Source organism: Carcharhinus amblyrhynchos, chromosome 6 (genome assembly GCF_965287045.1).
Source record: "Carcharhinus amblyrhynchos chromosome 6, sCarAmb.v2.hapA, whole genome shotgun sequence".
NCBI lineage: Eukaryota > Metazoa > Chordata > Chondrichthyes > Carcharhiniformes > Carcharhinidae > Carcharhinus > Carcharhinus amblyrhynchos.
This window is the reverse complement of record NC_137329.1, coordinates 41508935-41530007: the sequence shown is the minus strand read 5'-3', so window position 1 is coordinate 41530007 and position 21073 is coordinate 41508935. Positions and strand designations below refer to the sequence as shown.

Here is a 21073-nt window from a genome sequence, read left to right as displayed (position 1 = left end):
TGGCATTGAAAGGCAACTTGGGGGGTCCACACTACATTGAGCCCTCAAGACAGTCACTATGAGGATTTGAATTGGAGTTGTCATTGGAAACAGACATTGGTTGCATAAATGTATAGATGAATTAATCCTAGCCAAATGAGATAAATATACAGCATAAGCATTTGTGGTTTCACCTTTGGCATAGTACAATAAATACATCACAAGAAAAACATTTCCTTTCCAAAGAAATCATAATCCCCTGCCTCAGGCGGCTTCAGATATTATAATGTGGCAGTGTCAGACTGGAGCATCTGGGTGAAAGAGAGGAGGGGCTTGGCTTGTGCTGTTTGTTTTAATAGAAGGGTGTCAAATGCCATACAAAATTGAAAGCCTCTCTCTTACTTATAACATGACTATTCCTATAGCATAAATGCACAACAGGGAACAAGACTGCTTCCCTTCACTGCAAACCTAAATCGGTAATCTTCCTACATCCCCATGCCTCATTTCAAGGAGAATTGATTCAGCCATGGGGGATATTTATACATGTCTGAGATTTCAACAGAAATGAGAGGTGAAAATGAAGGGGCAGGTGACAAGTTGAAAATCTGCCCCAATATCTCTGAGCGAAAGACAGCAACTTATTCAGCAGTTCAGGTCAAAGGAAGAAGGCCAGATTTTCAGGGTGTTGAGCCGACTCTGGAGACCTTCAAAAATGGGGTGAGGGGGAGTGCGGAGAGGGGGTGATGGGGGGTGGGTGTCGTTGTCGACCCAGTTCTGGGACTCCTGCCCCTATTCCTGGTATTGGATTGAGAACTGAACCATGCATTTCTAACCTGCCTCGTCCCATTGTATGGGTAGGCATCTCATACCCAACACCCCCCACCCATCAACCACCTCCCTGCCCATTCCCGACCACTATGCTGGCAATTTTCATGAAGTCAGGGCAGCTTTTTGGATGACATGTGGAAAGATGGTTCACGGCCCCTTCAAAGGAGTTATGAACCATAGTTTGGATTCAAGAACCATTCAAAAATTGTATTTAAAAAAAATGTATATGCTCCCTTCAAGACCCCCTGAATCCTTCATGCCCACTCGCCTAATAAGTACCATAAGATGAATGAGCCATCTAATAATAATGGCATTTCTTGAAATGCACTTTATAAAAATGCCCATTCAAAAACCTCCCTTGAAAGAAACTGCCGCTCTTACAACCCAGGGAAGTCAATTAGAAAGGTTGATTATAATATCAATAAAAGAAGCTTTATCGCATTTCTCACCTCTGAACTTTGGCCAAATAAACATACAGACATTGAAAAAAAATTCAAAGAAATAATAACTTACTCCAGTTTCATAAAGCTGTCAATTAATCAGAGTGAACAATCCACTTTTGCTTATGAAAACTGCTGAGTTAATCCATTAGAGAGTCTTGGAACCGAGGCAAGCATTCATAATGATGTCAACTATGAACTATATCAATGCCTAGACATCTATTTCTTTTTCTAACCAGCCCACCTTGGCATCCGCCTGCCTTCATGACTGAATCAGAACTGTTGCTGGGATTGTTGGGCCTGATTCAATCTAAATATGACTACCCAGAGCAAAAATATTGTGTGTAGTGGATATTTATACGGAAAAGGTCTGCTGACTCGAGTTTCTTTCTTCAATGGCGAACATTGGCCTAGACTCTCAGTTTAGAAATTCTTCAAAATGTTCTCTCCAGCAAACAACCTGGATAAGCTCCTGTCCATGCTTGTCTCTCAGTGGAATTGACCCTTAAGTGCTTGCACCATAAATCATTTCAACAATGCTGAAGAAACTGTTCATATTGCTGGTGCCTGAGAATTGCTGAATTTCCCTCGCTTTTTCTGCCCAACATTTGTTCTTTCGGCCACATTACACCTCATCTCTGGTAAATTATCCACAGGCATAGAGATTATCCACCGAATAGGAGGAGAACTGTTCAATGTACACCACCTACGATCCAAAATCCTAAACACTCCAACTTCAGTCATTGAGCTTCAGTATGCAGGTACCACACTCACTCAGCAACTGAGCTTCAAGTCATCGTTGACTCCTTCTCCAAACGCATGGAAAGCTAAGGTCTTCATTCAACTAGCTCCCAACATCTCTCCCCATTGAGATGAAGGTCAAACCATGAGATCCTGGAAAATGTAAATCATTTTTCATACATAGAAGCATCCTCTTGATGAAGACATAAGTGATGAAATTCATCATTGCTTCCAATGTTCATCCTTTGCAGAGAGTGTCTGAGGACCAGAATCTCAAACTTGAGATTAATGTCATGGTTTACTGGGCAACAGTGTTCCTTGTGCTTCTAATATACTTTGGAGACTTGGACAACTGAGAGCAAGCATCTCAAGACACTGGCAAAGTGCCATCAGTAAAGTCTTTATAAGATCCTTAAGAAGCAGTGAACAGAAAGACAACCCAACATGGCACCTCTCGCAAGCCAATGTACGCAGCATTGAGGCAGTAGTCACTCAAAACCAACCCTGCTGGACAGGATATGTCAGTTCAAAGTCTGACACCAGACTCCCAGGCAATAGTTACACTCGAAACTTATTTGCAGCAGGAGATTCCCAAAAGGACAGCAGAAACCATTTAGGGATGTTCTCAAAGCATCTCTGAAGAGGTCAAACATCACTCTGCTGATGCATGAGAGTCCGTGGCTTGTGACCAATCAAAATAAAGTTAGTTTATCGGGGAAAGCACCAAACACAATGGGAGACTGTCAGGAGTACAGAGAGGAATAGGAGACACTGCAGAAATATCCAAACACCCATGTGCCTGTCCCTTCAAGCACCAAATGTGGCAGAGTCTGCAGATCAGGGGCAGCACGGTGGCACAGTGATTAGCATTGCTGCCTCACAGCTTCAGGGACCTGAGTTCGATTCCCAGCTTGGGTCACTGACTGTGTGGAGTTTTCACATTCTCCCCATGTCTGTGTGGGTTTCCTCCGGTTTCCTCCTACAGTCCAAAGATGTGTGGGTTAGGTTGATTGGCCATGCTAAATTGTCCTGGGATGTGTAGGTTAGAGGGGTTAGTGGGGTAAATGGGTGAGTTTGTGGGGATAGGGCCAGGGGTGGGATTATTGTTGATGCAGACTCAATGGGCCGAATGGCCTCTTTCAGCACTGGAAGGTTTTTGGACTGATCAGCCTTCTCAGAACCCATCCATCTGGAGTAGAAGCAAAGCACCCTCCCAAGGACTGCAAAAAACATAATATTTAGCAGTTATATTACTGAAGGAACTGCAAATCTATGGATGTTTGTTAAACATGAGATGAGCTGTGTATTTTTTTATGACCACTGTTGACCTTGACATGCCACTGGTTTAATTATTTATGAATTTATTGATTAGTATCACAAGTGATCTTACATTAACAATGCAATAAAGTTACAATGAAATCCCCTAGTCGCCACACTCTGGTGCCTGTTCGGGTACACTGAGGGAGAATTTAGCATGGCCAATGCACCTAACCAGCACGTGTTTCAGACCGTGAGAGGAAACTGGAGCAGCAGGAGGAAACCCGCACAGACATAGGGAGAATGTGCAGACTTGCACAGACAGTGACCCTTGGCGGGAATCAAACTTGGGTCCCTGGCATTGTGAGGCAACAGTGCTAACCATTATGCCACCGAGCCACCCTGGGGGAGGTCGGGGGTGGCGGGGGGCTGGCGGCGAGGAGGGAGATTATCTGGTTCAACCATATCCCAGTAAGAGTTGGTGCTTTTAGAAAATAAGTTGGGACAATTGGAAGAAAGTGAGAAAATGACAATCAAAAATTCCATAGGAAGGAAGTGATTCTGTCACTCATCAAGCCTTTGATTGTTTACCTTCTCGCGGAGCTGAATGACATGAGTTAGTTTGCAAGGTGGCTAGACATCCAGATTATAATTTCTTTGGTTTTGTGTTACCACTGGAGCGGATACACCAAATGTAACACAACTTATCTTACAATCGCATTCCTGTTGCACTATTAGCAGCAGCAGGAGTTCTATCCATAATAAAAGCAAATTACTGCAGATGCTGAAATCTGAAACCAAAAGAGAAAATGTTGGAAAATCTCAGCAGGTCTGGCAACGTCTGTAAGACGAGAAAAGAGTCCAGACAACTCTTTGTCAAAGCTTTGAGATTTTCCAGCATTTTCTCTTTCTATCCATAATAAGTTGTGTTGGGAACGTTTTGCAGCAAAGAGTTTACTGCCAACAATTCCCCTTTCTACTAAAATCCAGAGCAATTGAATCAAATTATTCACCAGATCGGAAACATTGAATAATTGGGGAAAAGCCAATTTAATTCATAGTCAGGCAATTTGCTATATCAAGTGAGATTGATGGTGGTGCTGCTGAAGACAGAACTCCTGCTGCCAGCTTTCTCCAATGCTGACAGCATCCTCTTTCCAATAGATACACATGCAGGCCATCAAAGTGACAGCTACTGGTTAGAATGGCCTGGAATGGCAAACAGAATCGGTTCCAATGGGAGACTGTCAACTTGAAATATTAATCCTGGGGGTGGGGTGGGGCATGTGAAAGTTGGGGAGGTCGTATTGCTCATTTCCACCGGGAGCCCCACAATATTATACTGAGATAGCCTTCACAAGAAGAGAGCGGGCCTTCTATCCCTCATGGGCACAAACCACACCCTGTGAGAACTGCCAGCCATTCTGCTTATCACATGTCTGCCAGATTCAGGTAAATCTGGGATTTTGGTCAGATTGGGGGATGCCAGGGAAGGGGGTGTGTGCGGGGTTGGAATTTGGAGGCCAACAGAAGATTCACAAAGCTGGAGTACAATCTTGGGAAGTGCGCCTCTGATGGGCACTGGGACATCCGTCCCGTTCCTCCGGGCCTGTTAGCTGCAAAAAGCAGCAGTCTGGCCTCCTACACCTTCTCAAGCAGCATGCGTTAACCCTATTTTGGATACATCAAATAACCAATGGAACAAAATCAAATAAACTGAGGGAGCTGCATGTAATGTTGTGGTGGAGACAGAATGAGACCATTAGCTGACTATTGATTAACCAGTTAAGAGCCTCAATAAGGCACAAGAGTGGGCTGGCTGGTTTCCACCTTATCCACACCCCATAATACATGGGACAGCTCAGCAGAAAGGTGGTGGGCTAGCTGTTAGTTGGGGGGGGGGCTGTAAAATTCTCCGCTTTTTCTCTAAAGTGCTACCTCATTAGCTATTTGCTGCATTTTCTGTTTTTATTTCAGATTTCCAGCATCTGCATTATTTTGATTTTATTTTCTTGGTTTTGAATCTATTTGCGTAGAATATAAAAGTAATGAGGTCACATTGCACTTTGCTCAGTTCACAATTTGAGTAACATACAGATATTTCCCGACCCATTTTATGAAGAACATAAAAGCAAGAAAAAGCACATATATCAGAAAATACAAGGGCAAGACTGGTCTGTGATGTGATGTTACTCAACAGTTAAATAACCAGCAACCATTCACAGAAAAATAGACACTTTGGCAAATTATTGGGTAGCTGTAGAACTACACTCAAGCAAATGTGAACCCCATCAGTAACTTAGGGTGAGGGCGGAGAGGGGACAGTGAAAACCTAAACGTAATAAAGACTACCAACTTAAAAGAAACATAATTGTCAAAGATTTCTTTCGAAACAAGAAAGGGTTAATGTTCTGTACTACACTTTCAATTGTTTCTTTTTAGTGCAATGTTTTGCCATTGTCAAGTAAGCTGTACCTGGATTAACTGGGCCAACATATACCATTTTATGCCACAGAAGTCTTCTGCCACAGTTGATGGCATACATAATTTCTACCAAGTCTTTTATTATGCAATTTGATATGGAGAAATTTGCCTGAAGCAATCTGGGGATGAACGGACAGTTGTGCATTTTTCACACGGGTGAAGTGTTCCTGAAACTGGGCAAAACAGAGATGAAGAATTAGGAATCAGTAAGTTTTTAGTTATCTCAGTGATCATTATTGCAAACAAGCACTTTATTTATACTTTTAATTTTCTTGCCAATGTTATTTCCCCCGTCCATTTGCTCAGGTACAATTGAATTGTTGCTGCTATCCTCCAACATTTTGCCTGTGAGACGGAACATCTTCGCCGGAGTTCTACTAGAATTAGAGTGGACGAGGAGCGGACAATAGAAAGGCCCTTTGACCTTGGGCAGGATTTCCTGGCCTTGGATCAAGCCAGGTCATAAAATCCCTCCCATGTGTCTCTTCTACTTCTGTAATCTTTCCTCACCCGTGACTGCCCTATTCCCTGTATCACTCTATTTCTAACCCTCTGTGCATGTATTCCACTGATGTCAGAATGTCTCAAGCTCACTTCTGAAAATCCTTTCCTAAACCACTCATCCTTGCATTCTTGTTATCCCAGCACCACTGCCACCCACCTCACATCCTGCTTTTAAAAGGCTCAAAGATTATATTGAAATTTTCCGACAGTAAGGGGTTTGCCAAACACTGAGAGCGATTGTAAAGAACTCCAGGACATTAGACATGTGGTAGATATAATTTCATGTGGAGAGGTGTCACAACACAGTTTGGGAGGAGAAACACTCTAGTGAAACACACAAAGGTCAATATGTTAGTCTGAGTATATGCAGCTTTATAAAAGATATACAAGCATTTTGGGTTATAGAAATAGTGGCACTGAGCACCAGACTGAAGAGGTAATTATAAATCTGTGCATGGTGGAGGGTTGCCTCAATTACAGAATTTGTGCAGTTTGAGGAGCCGTCATTTAGAAAAGAGCACAGACAGCAGATAATGTGGATTCATGAGGCCTGGTTTCCATGTCTAAATAGTGGCCAGGGTCAGGATGCAAAATGCTGTACTTGGCTCTTTCAGAGGAAAAACAGTTTTCCTCTATATTCCTGACCCTGTGCAATTTTATTGTGACCTTTTAGGGGGTTAGAAAGATAATGCCCACACACTTCTTTTCAAGGCCAGAGTCTCCATTAAGTACCACAGGAATTTGTGTTTCTTCCTGCATGCCTTTTTGATGCAGTGGTACAAGCTTTTGGAAGCCCCGATAGACATATTTTTTCAAGAGGTCTTGATCACCAGGAGAAGCCTGTTTTGACACCATCTGGGCCACTGTAAGATGCTGTACATTAATATAGATGTGTTTTTAATGCAGTTGTTAATCGCAGGGATCTGTTCTGCAAAGGTAAGTTGACCCTTACATTGATCAGCACTGTGTAACTGTTGTCATGCATTACAGTTCTTTTCTGCCGTGGATAATGAATATGGGAAAAAAAGATGTTCTGTCAGCCTCTACTGTCACACTTTGTGCTGTGATTTAAATTGACAATTCTGGGGTGATTTTCTGGATCAATTCATGGGGGACGTAAATCTTGTTATGGCCAGAAACCCGTGCCAGGAGATCATAATGGGATTTGTGCCTGGGACATCATATAAAGAGATCACACCCCCACCCCCACCCACCCACCACTAGTGGAATGAACAATATGCATTTAACAGAAATGCTTTTACACCATCACTCATGGGTTCACCATATGTCCTCCCACCCCTCCCCTCTACACGTGATGTCACACCAGCAGGAGTTACTAATCGTTTCCAAAACCAGAAACCAGGCTTGGTGACCTGGCCACAGAGGCCAGTGTAACCCCAGGAATATAACAGAGCAGTGATCTGGCACTGCCACTTCTCACCTTGGAAGGGGGCAAGGACTTAAAGATCAGGTCTAAAAGAGGTGGGACCTTAAGAGAGCAGGCCTGTAAGCATCCTTTAATGGGAATTCACCTCATATTGAGGGGGGGGGGGGGGGGGGGGGGGCGGTGGGTGTGACAATGCCCCGATGCAGTCAATTATGGGGGCTCTACTTTTGAAAGTTGAAAAATCTCTGCACCTTCTCCCCTCCATTGACGGACAGATATTCTGCTTTGAACTGAAAATTCTACATTGTTACGTTCTATCACTTTTGGACAATGGATCTGCAAGCATTTGTTATGACAGCTTTAGTCATTATGAATGCTTTCTGGCTTTCAAAAGCTAATAATGGCTTTATCTCAGCAGGTAGTCTAATGATCCAAGAATGATTACCACTTTTAAGAAGCTGTAGTAATAGAATAGGGTTTTGCTGGAGTTCCTTGTTTATTTACAAATCTAATGGGAATTTGAATGATTATGGCTGGGATTTTCTGCAGCCAACCCCCCACCCCTGATGACCAACTCCTTCATTTTAGTGACATTGAGGGAGAGATTATTGTCATTGCACCAGTTGACGAGATTCTCCAACTCTTTCTGTCTCATCATTGTTTGAGATCCGACTCACCACAGTGTGTCATCAGCAAATTTGAAAATCGAGTTGGAGGGGAATTTGGCAAAATAGTCATAGGTATATAAGGAGCATAGTAAGGGGCCGAGGACACAGCCTTGTAGGGCACCGGTGTTGAGAATAATCGTGGAGGAGGTGTTGCTGCCTATCCTTACTGATTACAGTATGTGGGCTAGGAAGTTGAGCATCCAGTCAGAGAGAGAGGGTCTTGATGGGATTGTTGTCAGTGCAGGCTCAATGGGCTGAATGGCCTCCTTCTGCACTGTAGGGATTTTATGATTCTATGAATTGGGAATGTGCAATAAAAGGCCAAAAGAAAGAAACTGCATGCACTAACATTTCCATTCACATCTTTCACATAGCAACCTTAAAGGCGTCATAAATACTTTTTGATATTAAAGGCACGATGGAAAGTTGATGATATCAGATTTGAGGCTATGTATTGGAAGGTCTTGACAATGCAGTGGTCTCAATCGATACCTGTTCTGAGAGGAGGTGGGGGTGGGTGTAGAGTTGGGGGTGACGCTGGGATGGGGAAAGAAAGGCTAAATGTTTTTTGTTCCACTGAAATCCCTTACAATTGGCAAAAACAAAAAAAAACAACTTATTATGAGGGGGAAGGGAACTACATTGCAATATGCCATGCAGCTCTGAAAGGCTTTTGTAGACTAAATAAGAAAGGAAGCTATTCGGTTGAGCTTTATCAATTCCAGATGTTGGCTACATTCATTCATTAATGCTGCCAATAGGCCATGGCTAGTTCAGAAAGAGTCCAGAAACCTTCACACTTTTTGGCTGCAAGGAAATAGTACAATTCATTCAAACAGTTTTATCCAAAGCAATTCAGCTAAAACGTTTCACAACTCACCTCATACTCGCCCTCAGTTATAATTTTTTATGGCAATGATTTCCTGCTTGTTTTCTTTATTTAGCTTTGGGGTTCATATGGGACGGTTCCTGTGGCTATGCGTTATGAAAGATTAATTACAACCCTGCTTAAATCTAGCATTGTAATGGAGTGTGAAGTGGCTGCCGTGATTACTTCTGAATGCTGCTACCAAATTCTACCGCCAGTCTTAACTACGGTAGGAGTCAGCAGGCCAATAAACACAAAGGCTGGACTTGTTGCGGTTCTATATCTGAACAGACCTTTTAGATATCAGTCACTGCTGTAACGTGGTCTCAGATGATTCATATCAAGTAAAATTTGCCAAATCCATCAGCTTTCATGCATCCAGCTGAGCAATTGATTGTGCCAGTCAGAAATATTTTGTGCGATCTGCACATTTTAAATCACATTATTAGTGAGTTAGTTACAAATACAAAAATTTCCAATTTTATATTACAGGAATTCTTCTGCGATCTACAGGGGGTTCTAAAAGCTCGAGTGTGTGTCACATTTATAATGCAGGATAGATTCCACAATGTCAGCAGCAATTTAATGACATTAAAATGGCAACCAGCGCCTTTTTGTTTTAATGCCATTTCTGTTTTCCATCTGCACGACTGTTAATTCCAGAAAAGTCTTGTAAAACCACTTTCTGAGAGGTTAGCATTAATAGTGGTATGCAATGGGAAGGGATTTGGAACAATAATTCTTATTTTGCATTTTGTGTCAAATACTCAGTCGAGGCTGAACACAGAAAAGGAAGTCTGATCTCCAAATTGGTCAATCATGATACCACGGATAAGAACTACACGCACTCGGTGGGAGCTACAAACCGAGTGAATTTGGTAGCACAGTAGTTAGCACTGCTGCCTCACAGCTCCAGGGATCTGGGTTCAATCCCCAGCTTGGGATCACTGTCTGTATAGAGTTTGTACATTCTCCCTGTGTCTGCGTGGGTTTCCTCCCACAGCCCAAAGATGTGTGGGTCAGGTGGATTGCTCATGCTAAATTAGTGTCCCGGGATGCATAGGTTGATGGGATTAGAGCAGTAAATATGTGTGGTTACAGGGATAGGGTCTGGGTGGGGGTCTTGTCGGTGCAGACTCGATGGGCTGATTGGCCTCCTTCTGCACTGTAGGGTTTCCATGTTCCTGTGTTGTATGGGCACATGTTTGCATTAAGCGCAGCATTTATTCAGTAAAATCCTATTCATCTGCACTCAGTTTAGTTTGACCAGGACAACTTGTTTCCAGACCTCATTGCAACATTGTTCGAAACATGGTTAATAAAGCTAAATTCCAGAGGTGAAGTGAGAGTGTCCACCTTTGAAATCAAAGCAGCATTTAACTGAGTCTGGCTCAAGGAATCCTAGTTAAACTGAACTCAAATCAGGGATAAAACTCTCCACTGGTTCGAGTCATCCCTAATGTAAATTAAGATGGTTGTGTTCGCTGGAGGCCAATCATTTCAGTCACAGGATGATGCTGCTGGAGTTCCTCAAGGTAATATCCTGGGCCCCACAATCTTCAACTGCTTCATCAGTGACTTTCCCTCCTCCATAAGGTCAGAAATAAAGAGGTGCACCAATGATTACACAGTGTTTAACACTATTTACAACAGATAGTGAAACACCATTCCATGCAGCAGGACATGCATTATGTGACACTATGTAATAAACTTGAAACTTTTAAAATCAATTCAATTCAAATATAATTGCAGCAAGACTGCTCCTGTATTCAAATCCTCTTGCTCGGAAGACCATCAAACCATTTGTCTTCTTTACCACTTGTTGCATCTACATGCTTACTTTAAGCAACCAGTGTACAAGGACACCCAGGTCCCATTGCGCATTTCCACCTCTCAATTTATAGCCATTAAGATAATAACCTGCCTTCCTGTTTTTGCTACCAAAGTGGATAACCTCACTTTTATCCACATTATATTGCATCTACAATGCATTTGCCCACTTACTCAGCTTGTCCAAATTATACTGAAGCATCCTCCTCACCTAGCTTTGTGTTATCTGCAAATTTGGACATATTACATTTAATTCCTTCATCTAAATCATTAATATATATGTAATTAACAGGATCCTTGCATCGATTCCTGCGGTACCCCACTAATTACTGTTTGCCATTCTGAAAATGACCTGTTTATTCCTCCTCTTTGTTTTCTGTCTGACAACCAGTTTTCTATGCATCTTAATTCACTCCCTCCAATCCCGTGTGCTTTAATTTTACACACTAATCTGTTATGTGGGACACTGTCCAGGGAAAAGCTTGATTGGCACTCCACCAACCATTTTAAAGATCTATTTCTCCCACCATTGATGCACAATGGCAGCAGTGTGTACCATCGACAAGTTGCACTGCAGGAACACAACTAGGGATCTTTTGACAGCACCTTTCAAATGCATGACCTCTACCGCCTTGAAGGACAGAAGCAGCAGATGCAATTCTGCCTCATACACCATCCTGCCATGGATATATGACTTTGTGTCTTCACTGTCACTGGGTTAAACACATGGAGTCCACTCCCTAACTGCACTATGGGTATATCTGCACCACAGAATGCATTGATTCAGGGGGTTCGACATCTTTTCAAGAACAATTAGGGATAAGCAATACACTTTGGCCTTGACAGTGATGGTCACATTCCATAAATTACTAAAATACAATGTTATTTAGCTGTAGAGCTGACATCTCCATTAACCCTAAAAATCCAGAGGTTCTTGGGTTCGAGCTCATCCCGGGTCTTTGGAAAAAACTTAACATTGCCTGGGACAGTCATTCATTATCTTTTTGATTTGATTTGATTTTGATTTGGTTTGATATATTATTGTCACATGTATTAACATACAGTGAAAAGTATTGCTTCTTGCACACTATACAAATAAAGCATACTGTTCATAGAGAAAGAAATGAGAAAATGCAGAATGTTGTATCAATTAAAGCATTGTTGGAGAGTTTGAAAGTATTAGAATGAAGTTTGAGAAGCATAGAAAGAGAATAGAAGAAAGCATTTGGAGGTGTGCTGGGCACAGCTTACAAGAAGTCACTTCGCTCCGGTGCCATCTTGGAAAAAGATCTTGCAAATCATGGGTACCCAATGTCTATGGAAATGTACTAGGGTGCCAACTATTGCCATAATTGTGAAAAGTCAGGCAAAATAGTTCTGCGCCTTCAGAAAATTAAAGAAAAACTAATTGTGTGCCCAATGCCCCCTTAAAATATCCTATTTTACAAATCTTTAGGCATATTAGGCCTTGGACAAAGTGTGGCTGCTGAGAATGTCCCCATGTATGTCTCTCTGACCAGATGCACCTATGCCAACCCAATGCTGAGGCCCACTAAAGCTCAGAGTATGGGAACTTCCAACATTGGGAGTTTTGGTTCTCAGTCTGTTCCTTATGATAGTAGCCCTTATGGGTGAAGAGGTGCGTACTGCTCCCAGAGGCAATCCTGGAAAGTTTGCTGCAAGGTCAGAACCTGCCAACCTCAGTTCCAACCTAGTTTCCAGCCATACATTAGTGCAGTGTTGGATTTTTGACACTAAGCAGGAAGGCTAAGGAAGAGACACAAAATACTGGGAAACTCTCAGCCATGATGTGGAGATGCCAGCGTTGGACTGGGGTAAAACAGAAAGAAATCTCACAACACCAGCTTGGGGCATTTGCTACAAATAAACCTGTTGGACTTTAAGCTGGTGTTGTGAAAACTCTCGGCATGTCAGGCAGCATTTGTGGTGAGAAAAGCAGTTAACATTTGAGCTTTGTGACCATTCATCAGAACCCTTTCAGAAAGGAAGATCTCTGGCAGATTGCTGGTTGCATACCTGCTCCTTCAGCTCCTGAATTCTGCCCAGCTTTCTGTGCATCGCTATTGCATTCCTGACCTAGCGTCAGTGAATTCAGGACCTGAGAACCATATTCTCACAAAAACGAAAGCATAGTGCTTCAGCAACGATGTGCTTTTTTTTGTTTTTATTCCAATTCAATCCACTCAAGTTCAATTCAGAGTCTCAACAAGTCAAGACATTCCCGATCCAAGCTGACACCTCCTGTCTTGGGCTTGATCTACATGATCCAAGCTGATTGGAGTAGGTGTAGCTCCTCCTCCAAGGCTTGATCACATTTGCATCTTAGCCAAAAGGCTCAGATGCCACTTTTAAAAATTGCTTCAAATGAAGCTGAAATATTAGCTAATGACTTCAACCAAGCACAGCACGTCAATACTACACTTGATCTTAGCCAAAAGGCCGAGAAGATGGGGTTTCTGATGGAGACTATTCAGGAAGCACTAATTATTTGGAGATTACAGCTGTGATGCCCCCCTTCACAGTCAAAAGGACTACAGATCGCTTCTTACTGTGCCCACCCCAGTCCAACACCAGCATCACCACATCTTTGGGGATGGAATGACACTAATTTTTTTTTACTCTTGAGCACATTTATGTGAATCCTGCCCCCTCCCCCACGTTCTCAGAAGGACTAAGGAGCTGCAATGGGAATACCTCTATTTGCAGAGTAATGGAAGAGTGGGACGAGAGTGGCAAGAGGCACAAAGTATGAGGAGCGTGAGAGAAGACAGAAAGATGTCCACTTGCTCTTGCTATTGGTGGTGCTTTGTATGTGCAGGCTTTACTATTCTGGTGTAGGCAAATCAGATCCACAGGAAATTTCAGTGAAAATTCCCATTGGCAAAATTGGTACACGAGGTAGCATAAATTTTTCTGTGTGATCCAGGAAATTCCCGGTGATTAATTCATGATTAATTCATCCTTGGATATGGTTCCACAATAGCTGGTTGCCTGTCAGGACGTCACCCAAGTAGTTCTTCATCCATGAGCCAAAACAGAAAGCACCTAAGGTATTTGACTGTGAAGGGGGACATCACAGCTGAGGTCAATCCCATCCTGCTCCTACCCACGTGTACGCAGTTTGCAGCAGGATTAATCTCTGGTGCTCAGTAACAGGAACACTGGCTGATTGTTTTGTGTGTTTGTTTCCTTAGCCAAAGGCAGTGGAGCATCCAACTGCTGCCCCAGATCAGCTAACTTATCACAGAGTGAGGCTCTCCTGATCTGTGCACTGTAGTGCTGCCTTGGGCAAAGACTTTGCCCATGAAGTTATCAGGGCACCTCCTTTATTAAATGTCCAAGTCAACCAATTGCTCAAAATTAAAAATGAAAAGCTTAAATGAAACTGAAAATCCAGGCCTTATGAAGTCACACCCTCCAGCTGATGAACACCAGTGAAATTCAAACCATTCCTATTGCAAAGGTTTAACTGAATATTGATAATAAAATTTGATTTATGCTATCATTACCCCACAGAATGTCTATTTTTTAAATTAGGGAACAGTTGAGTCAAGCCAGATCCTTCATAAAACTTTTGTATTCAGAAGAGGTGCCAAAATTGTTCATGCACACATCATCCAACATCATATTTAAACACTCTTTCTTATCTCCCCCAGAGGCTCATTCCCATACAAATCAGTCTTTCTTGATTTAATCAGTAGTACTATGGTCAGTAATTTGCTGAGCTTTCTCTACCACCACCGCCCCCACCACCTTTGTAAGCTTGAAATACATTTTCTCCTCCCTGCATCTTTCTCACTACATTGAAACTAACAGTAACAATTATCTATGTAACTTTTATCATCGTGAAACATCCCAGACAAGATATTTTACAGAACTCCACATTAGCTCCAAAATGCCTAAAGTGTAGGTTATCTAAATCTGTCTTCTCTTCCCTTCTTTTGGCAATCTTAAGTATTTTAAACCCAAGCTTGGTGTCATCGAACTACTCCCTCTTTTTACCTCATCTCTCTGTTCAAAACATTCATGAGGTCCTGCCACAAGATGTTCAGTTTAAAAACAAAGATCATATATAAGCTGAGCTTAGCAGTATGTGGGTTATTTTTGACCCAATATCTAACCTGGAAACCAACTAATATACACTTTTTGGGCTCTGACGAAGGGTCATCCAGACTCGAAATGTTGGCTGTATTCTCTCACCACAGATGCTGTCAGACCTGCTGAGATTTTGCAGCATTTTTTTTTGGTCCAGATTCCAGCATCCGCTGTATTTTACTTTTATATTAAAACACATTTCATACTGTTCTGTTAAATTTCCACCTGAATTGGAAATTATTGCTGAAGGTTCTGTTTGTTCCTGTGTTGCAATAAGACTTCTTTCATTTCTAAAGTCAAAAAAACCTCAAAAGGAATGTTCACCTGTATGACCCTTCCACTTTGACCCTGCCCTTCAACTAAAACTAACAAAGCTGGCCTTCAGCACCATCACACAAATAGCCCAAGAATGTGATCTCTTTCCAATGAAAGATATACCTTTCAGGCTAATTAGCTGATGCGACATACCCATTTCCGCTTTCTCCATCAGCTTTAGTTCAAAAAAAGGTCAGCTGCCTCTTTCCTTTTTCTTGTTTGCTGCTTTCCCCCCACTGTTTTCTATTCTCCTGTACTGTCTTGTAATTCCCTACAAACTTAAAAATGTTTGGTAGAAAACATCATTGATTTTACTTTGCTCAAGCCTGAGGTAAAGTGCATATACACAGGTTAAAGAAGTGACAGCACGGTGGCACAGAGGTTAGCACTGCTGCCTTACAGGACCAGGAACCCAGGTTCGATTCTTGGCATGGGTCACTGTCTCTGTGGAGTTACACATTCTCCTTGTGTCTCTTTGAGCCTGGGTTTCCTTCCACAGTCCAAAGATACATGGGTTAAGTGGATTGGCCATGCTAAATTGCTCCTAGTGTCAGGAGGACTAGCAAATTAAATATGTGGGGCTACAGGTCGGATGGGATTGTGGTTGGTGCAGACTTGGTGGGCTGAATGGCCTCCTCCTGCACTGTAGGGATCCTAAGAGATTATTGATATAAAATAGTTATAGACTGAAAGACTAAAATATAACCGTCAGTTCCTTTATATTGGAAACAGAAAGGTTCATCCTTAGCTTGAACATGTTTTTGTATATTTTTGTTCAGTTATTTCATAAATGCCTTTCAGTGTTTAACTGAAAGAGTGCTGCACTGTCAGAGTTGCTGTTGTTCAGGTGAGAAATGAAACTAATGCCTATCTGCCCACTCAGGTGGGAGTAAACGATCTCACGGCAATATTTTGACATGCAGTAGGGCAGGTATCCCGGAGTCCTTGTCAATATTTATCCCTCAACCAACATCCCAAACTAGGTAGGTACGTGAGATGAAAGGGAATAAAAAGAAACAATGAAAGGTAGTTGGAAGGGAATGAGATTAATCTGAGAATACGATAGACTAATCTATAGATAGACAGCATAGACTAGTTGGCCAGTATTTTACTGCCTCACCCGCCCTGATTCCGCAGAATAGAATTCTCCATTGGCCTCGGATGGGATTATATGAGCCTCGCCTGAGCAAGGTTGTAAAATTCCGCCTGGTCTGTCAAGTGTTACATATCGGTTGAAATTCTCCATCTTGTTTGTGGCTGGGATTTTCCAGTGCCAATGTAAGTAAATGGAGTTTTACCAAATTTTTCTGTTCCCATTCACAACAGGTTCCATCCAAGACTAGATCGGAGAATTCTGCCCTAATTCTATGACGGTATTTCCCCTCCCCCATCCCCACACATGTTTTGCAGAGGTGGCCTGCCATTGGCCAGCAGTGGGATCTTTCCAGTCCCGCTGCTATCAATGGAGTTGCCTGTTAGTCACATCCTCCACAGCCAGGGAACCCTGGTGGGAGGGCGGAGGGTTATCATTGGAAGTTTCTGCCGTATGTAATCATGTCACGTAAAAGGCACAGGACAGGTTTTCTCGGACAGGGAAGTTTTCCATTTTGCCACCCAAGTAGTCTAATGGTCTGATAGTTTAATGGTGTTGTGACTCTTCTTACTGTGTTTATCCCAGTCCAACACCAGCATCTCCACATCATATCTGAACAGTTAGCAGGGAATGTGCCCCACAGCCATTTGGCACCCCGAGGAATGTTAATTGGCTGGAGACAGGACTTCCGCTCCTCACTTGAACACAAGTCCCACCTTAGAGAACAGTTGGCCAATCTGATTGGCTGGCAGCTCTGTAGTTCCCTCAGCAACAGTGGCAGAACAGAGACAACCGGCCGTCCCCAAATTCTTATTCCTGGAATCCTCAACCAGGTCAGTGGAGTCCCCTGGTCACAGTGGGGGAAGGAAATAACACTCAGGTAGGTGGAGAGGGCTTGGCGGAGACATCTGGGAGAGGGAGCACTCAAAGAAAGCAAGCACTGCATGGACTGGGGGTTGGGGGGTGCAATGTGTACATGGGGCTTTTAAAGGAGATGCCCCTCCTTTCCCACCTGTGACCCCAGCAGAGCCACCTGCCAGGCTTTCCTCCCTGCCAATGAGTCTAGCCTGGCAGAAGCACCGCTTAAGTGGCCAATCGCTGGTCCTAGAAGGGTCTCAACTGGGGTGAAGGAGGGGGCGCTGTCTTCAGTCTCACTCATCCCCCAGATAATTACAACAGATTGACAATATGTGAGAGGGTGGTGGGAAGACCACCCCTGCAAACCTGCCGGCACAAGACTGTGAAATTCTGCCATTGGTGTCTTGTAAAAGTGTAACTTCTTCTCAACGTGAACCATATCAGCAGGTCATTGATACACAGAGGGAAAGATGTTTCTCAGTAAATTATATGGCTTGTAATACATCTTAACATGCTTGGTTCAGATTAAAACTTCAATTTAGTGATTTTAAAACATTACAGTAAGCATCATTTCAACATTGGCTGGCTAAAGTTCTTGAGCCCTGCACTTTAAGGGAGCAAAATTCAGAAGCCCTGTCCTCAACAGTGACTGGAAGCAATATGAAGGAATTGGATCAATCGGAGCAGAGATTATTATTTTTACCAAGTGCTGGCTGACAAGAGTTACTGACACTGCAGCACGAGGGAACTGCATAAACACCAGCCCAGACAAAACCATTCATTCAGCTTGCTGGCTGGGAGTAGTGTGAGGGGCTGGATTAAACAAATAGATAATGTAAGTCACCTCAGATAGCTTTACATTTCCAACATGCACATTAAGGTTTTATGTCTCATCACACCTTGTAACTCCTCCTAGCCCAATTCCAGTGAATGTCAGCACTACTGACTTTGAAATACAAAGATGGACAGACTGAATGTTACTTCTTTGAAAATTAAACTGTGGTGAGGAAAGAAAGGGCTTGAATGCCAAGCCTTTCTCTAATGTTCAACTCACTGAAGTGGGAGCCATCAGGTCACCAATCAAATCACAGTGGACAGAATCATCTGAGAATTTGGCAGAGCGTCAGTTCTGGTGAGAAATCTGGTGTGGAATTCCCCAGCTCCACTGGTCTATTTTCTCTCCAGACTTTGTCCCTTTAATAGCCAAAAGAAGAATGCACATGGTTTGCACAGTGACTCTGGCAGAGCAGGGGCTCTTAGAGCTGGGAACCAGCTCCACTGAGATTGCAGCGCTAAAGAGACAAACATTAATTTCCCCTCACTCCACCATGAAGGTAGCTGTGGGCTTCCTCCCACCTCCCTCACCCTGCAATCATACCCAACATTCCCCCTCCCCCCCTTCTCAATCATACCTGACATTCCCCTCCCCACTTCCCCATCATCCCCAACATTCTCCCACCACGTCTCCCCACCGCCCAAAAACCTCTGTGGTGGGCTGGGGGAGAGGCTTATTACTGTTCTGATCAGGCTGCCTTTAAACATGGCACTCTGGTCTCAGTCCAGCCCAATGCAGGGGTCTCAGGGGCTCCTTCCCACTCCCCATTACAGCCAGCATTCATCTCTAACCACCCCACAGAGTGGAGCTGGCATTGATTCTCCCCTCCCTGCGAACATCAACCCCTTCCCCGCTGCCCCATCCACCACAGCCCGGCCAATGAAGACTGAGGGGAGGGAAGCTAGAACCCAGCAAGGTTTCATGAAAAGTTCACAAACAACGGGGTCAAAGGAATATTACATTGTTTATTGGAAGGGGATAGGTGAAGACTTCAGATGCAGTGGGTAGGGGTCCAAGTGGGGCATGGATGTCTCACAGGTGATGGGCTTGGCGGGGGTGGGGGAAGGTGGTTGAATTGGGGAACAGAATTCTTCTTGAGGCGGCTAGTCTTTTCCCTCTGAGTTGTAGACATCCTGTACAGTCTGGTGAAGACAATTGTGCTCAAAAGAGTAACGAGTGTGCTGGACTGGTGTTTAAATATGGTGCCGGGCTCTCTGAACCTGTCAGCTGAGGGTGGGCGGATGAACCAGCTGCCGGATCACCAGGGGAGTTGAAAGGGATTTGCTGATACATAATTAATGAGGTTCCAAGTTCAGCATCTGGTGTGGGATCTCACCATTCTGACTGGAGAAGGGGTGGGGGAGGGAGGGGCTGCAGGCATTGCAAAACCACCCACCAGTAGTCTCAAAACGGGAGAATTTTACCCCAACCTTTAACCATTCAGGTTCAACTTTAAAAACTTGAAGAAAAATTAATTTAAGTGGTTATCATGTTCAAATATATGTGACAAGTGTAACCGGAAAAGAAGAAGTATTGGAGGTCTTTACTAAAGGACAGATTTATAGAAATAGCTCATGACAATTATTTGCCCAAGATTGCAAGGGCCATAAATTCACATGAGCAGTAGAACAAAATGGACAAGTTGTGAAGAAAAGACAGTCTTAATTCACACTCTGCCCAATTTCTTTTTCCTTCAAAGTTGTCAAGAGCTCATGGGAAAGCTCAAGTCAGGGAAGCCTCAACATCCTTTGTGCAGCCCAGGAGAACCTTCCTGTTTCTATCATCGTCGCAAAAAGGTTAAAAAAAATACTTACACAGAAAATGCTGGGTAATCTCAGCAGATCTGACAACATCTGTGGGGAGGGAATAAAGCGAAATGTTTTGTGTCTAGATGACTCTTTGTCACAGTTAAGAGCAAAGAGAATCAGCGGAGATTTCGACTGTGAGGGTGGGATGTGACAAAGGGAATGTAACTGAGAATGCAGAAGCTGAGAAGGTGTGAAAAGTCTCCAGTAAGTGGTCAGAATGTGTGAATGGCAGAACAGAGGTACAGATGGTCAAGAGACTGGGGCAGTTGCCCTGAAAGGGTGGGGGGGGGGGGGCGAGTGGATGGGGTTGGGGTGGGGGAGGGGGCAAGAAGGAGAGGCGGAATGGAGAAGTAGAAAAATGGAAATGAGAAAGAAGGATAATAAAATGGATGAATAGGATGAAACAAAATAAAATATAATAAATGGAAATGAGGTGAAGGTGAAGGAGAGAGTTCATCCTCTGAAGTTGCTGACAGCATTAATGGACACTTTTAGCACCTTTTCAGCTTTCTGTATCCTCACTTACACTCCCTTTGTCATATCCCCCCACACACCCCCCTCCCCCACACCCACGTATTATAAATCTCCATTGATTCTCTTTGCTCTTAGCTCTGATGAAAGGACTCGAAAAGTTGGTTCTATTCTCTCCCCACGGATGCTGTCAGGCATGCTGAGATTTTCCAGCATTTTCTGTTTTTGTTCCAGATTCCAGCATCCATAGTATTTTATTTTTAACAAAATACTTAGCTACTTGGACCTCTTCTGGCCCCAGATCCTCTTTCCAATATCTTCAACTAATGGGGGAGTCACAACTGTTTCTCCACTGAAGCCAATAATTTCATCACACCCTGATTTGCATACTTAAGGTAAGATGGTGCCCACTTCAGATGGGTTTTCCTGTCACAGGTTAAATGGAAGATGGTGAGATTGGTGTGGGATGTCAATGGGTGGTCAACTGCTTCACCTCCACCAGGCAGGGAGGGTTAAAAATATCACTCCTGTTCTCCCACCAGCTAGTTAAAAACTGCTCCACTAATCTCCAGAAATACATTATATCTT

The 21073-nt window shown here is 43.3% G+C and overlaps 1 protein-coding gene and 1 non-coding gene across 2 annotated transcripts in view; both read right to left on the bottom strand.

Moving 5' to 3' along the window:
• lsp1a (lymphocyte specific protein 1 a) overlaps nt 1–21073 on the bottom strand; it is a 346256-nt gene that overhangs the window by 227164 nt on the left and 98019 nt on the right. The window lies entirely within an intron of this gene.
• Nucleotides 13270–13461, bottom strand: LOC145344651 (U2 spliceosomal RNA). The gene has a single exon (XR_013886943.1). It is a non-coding gene; the product is annotated as a U2 spliceosomal RNA (small nuclear RNA).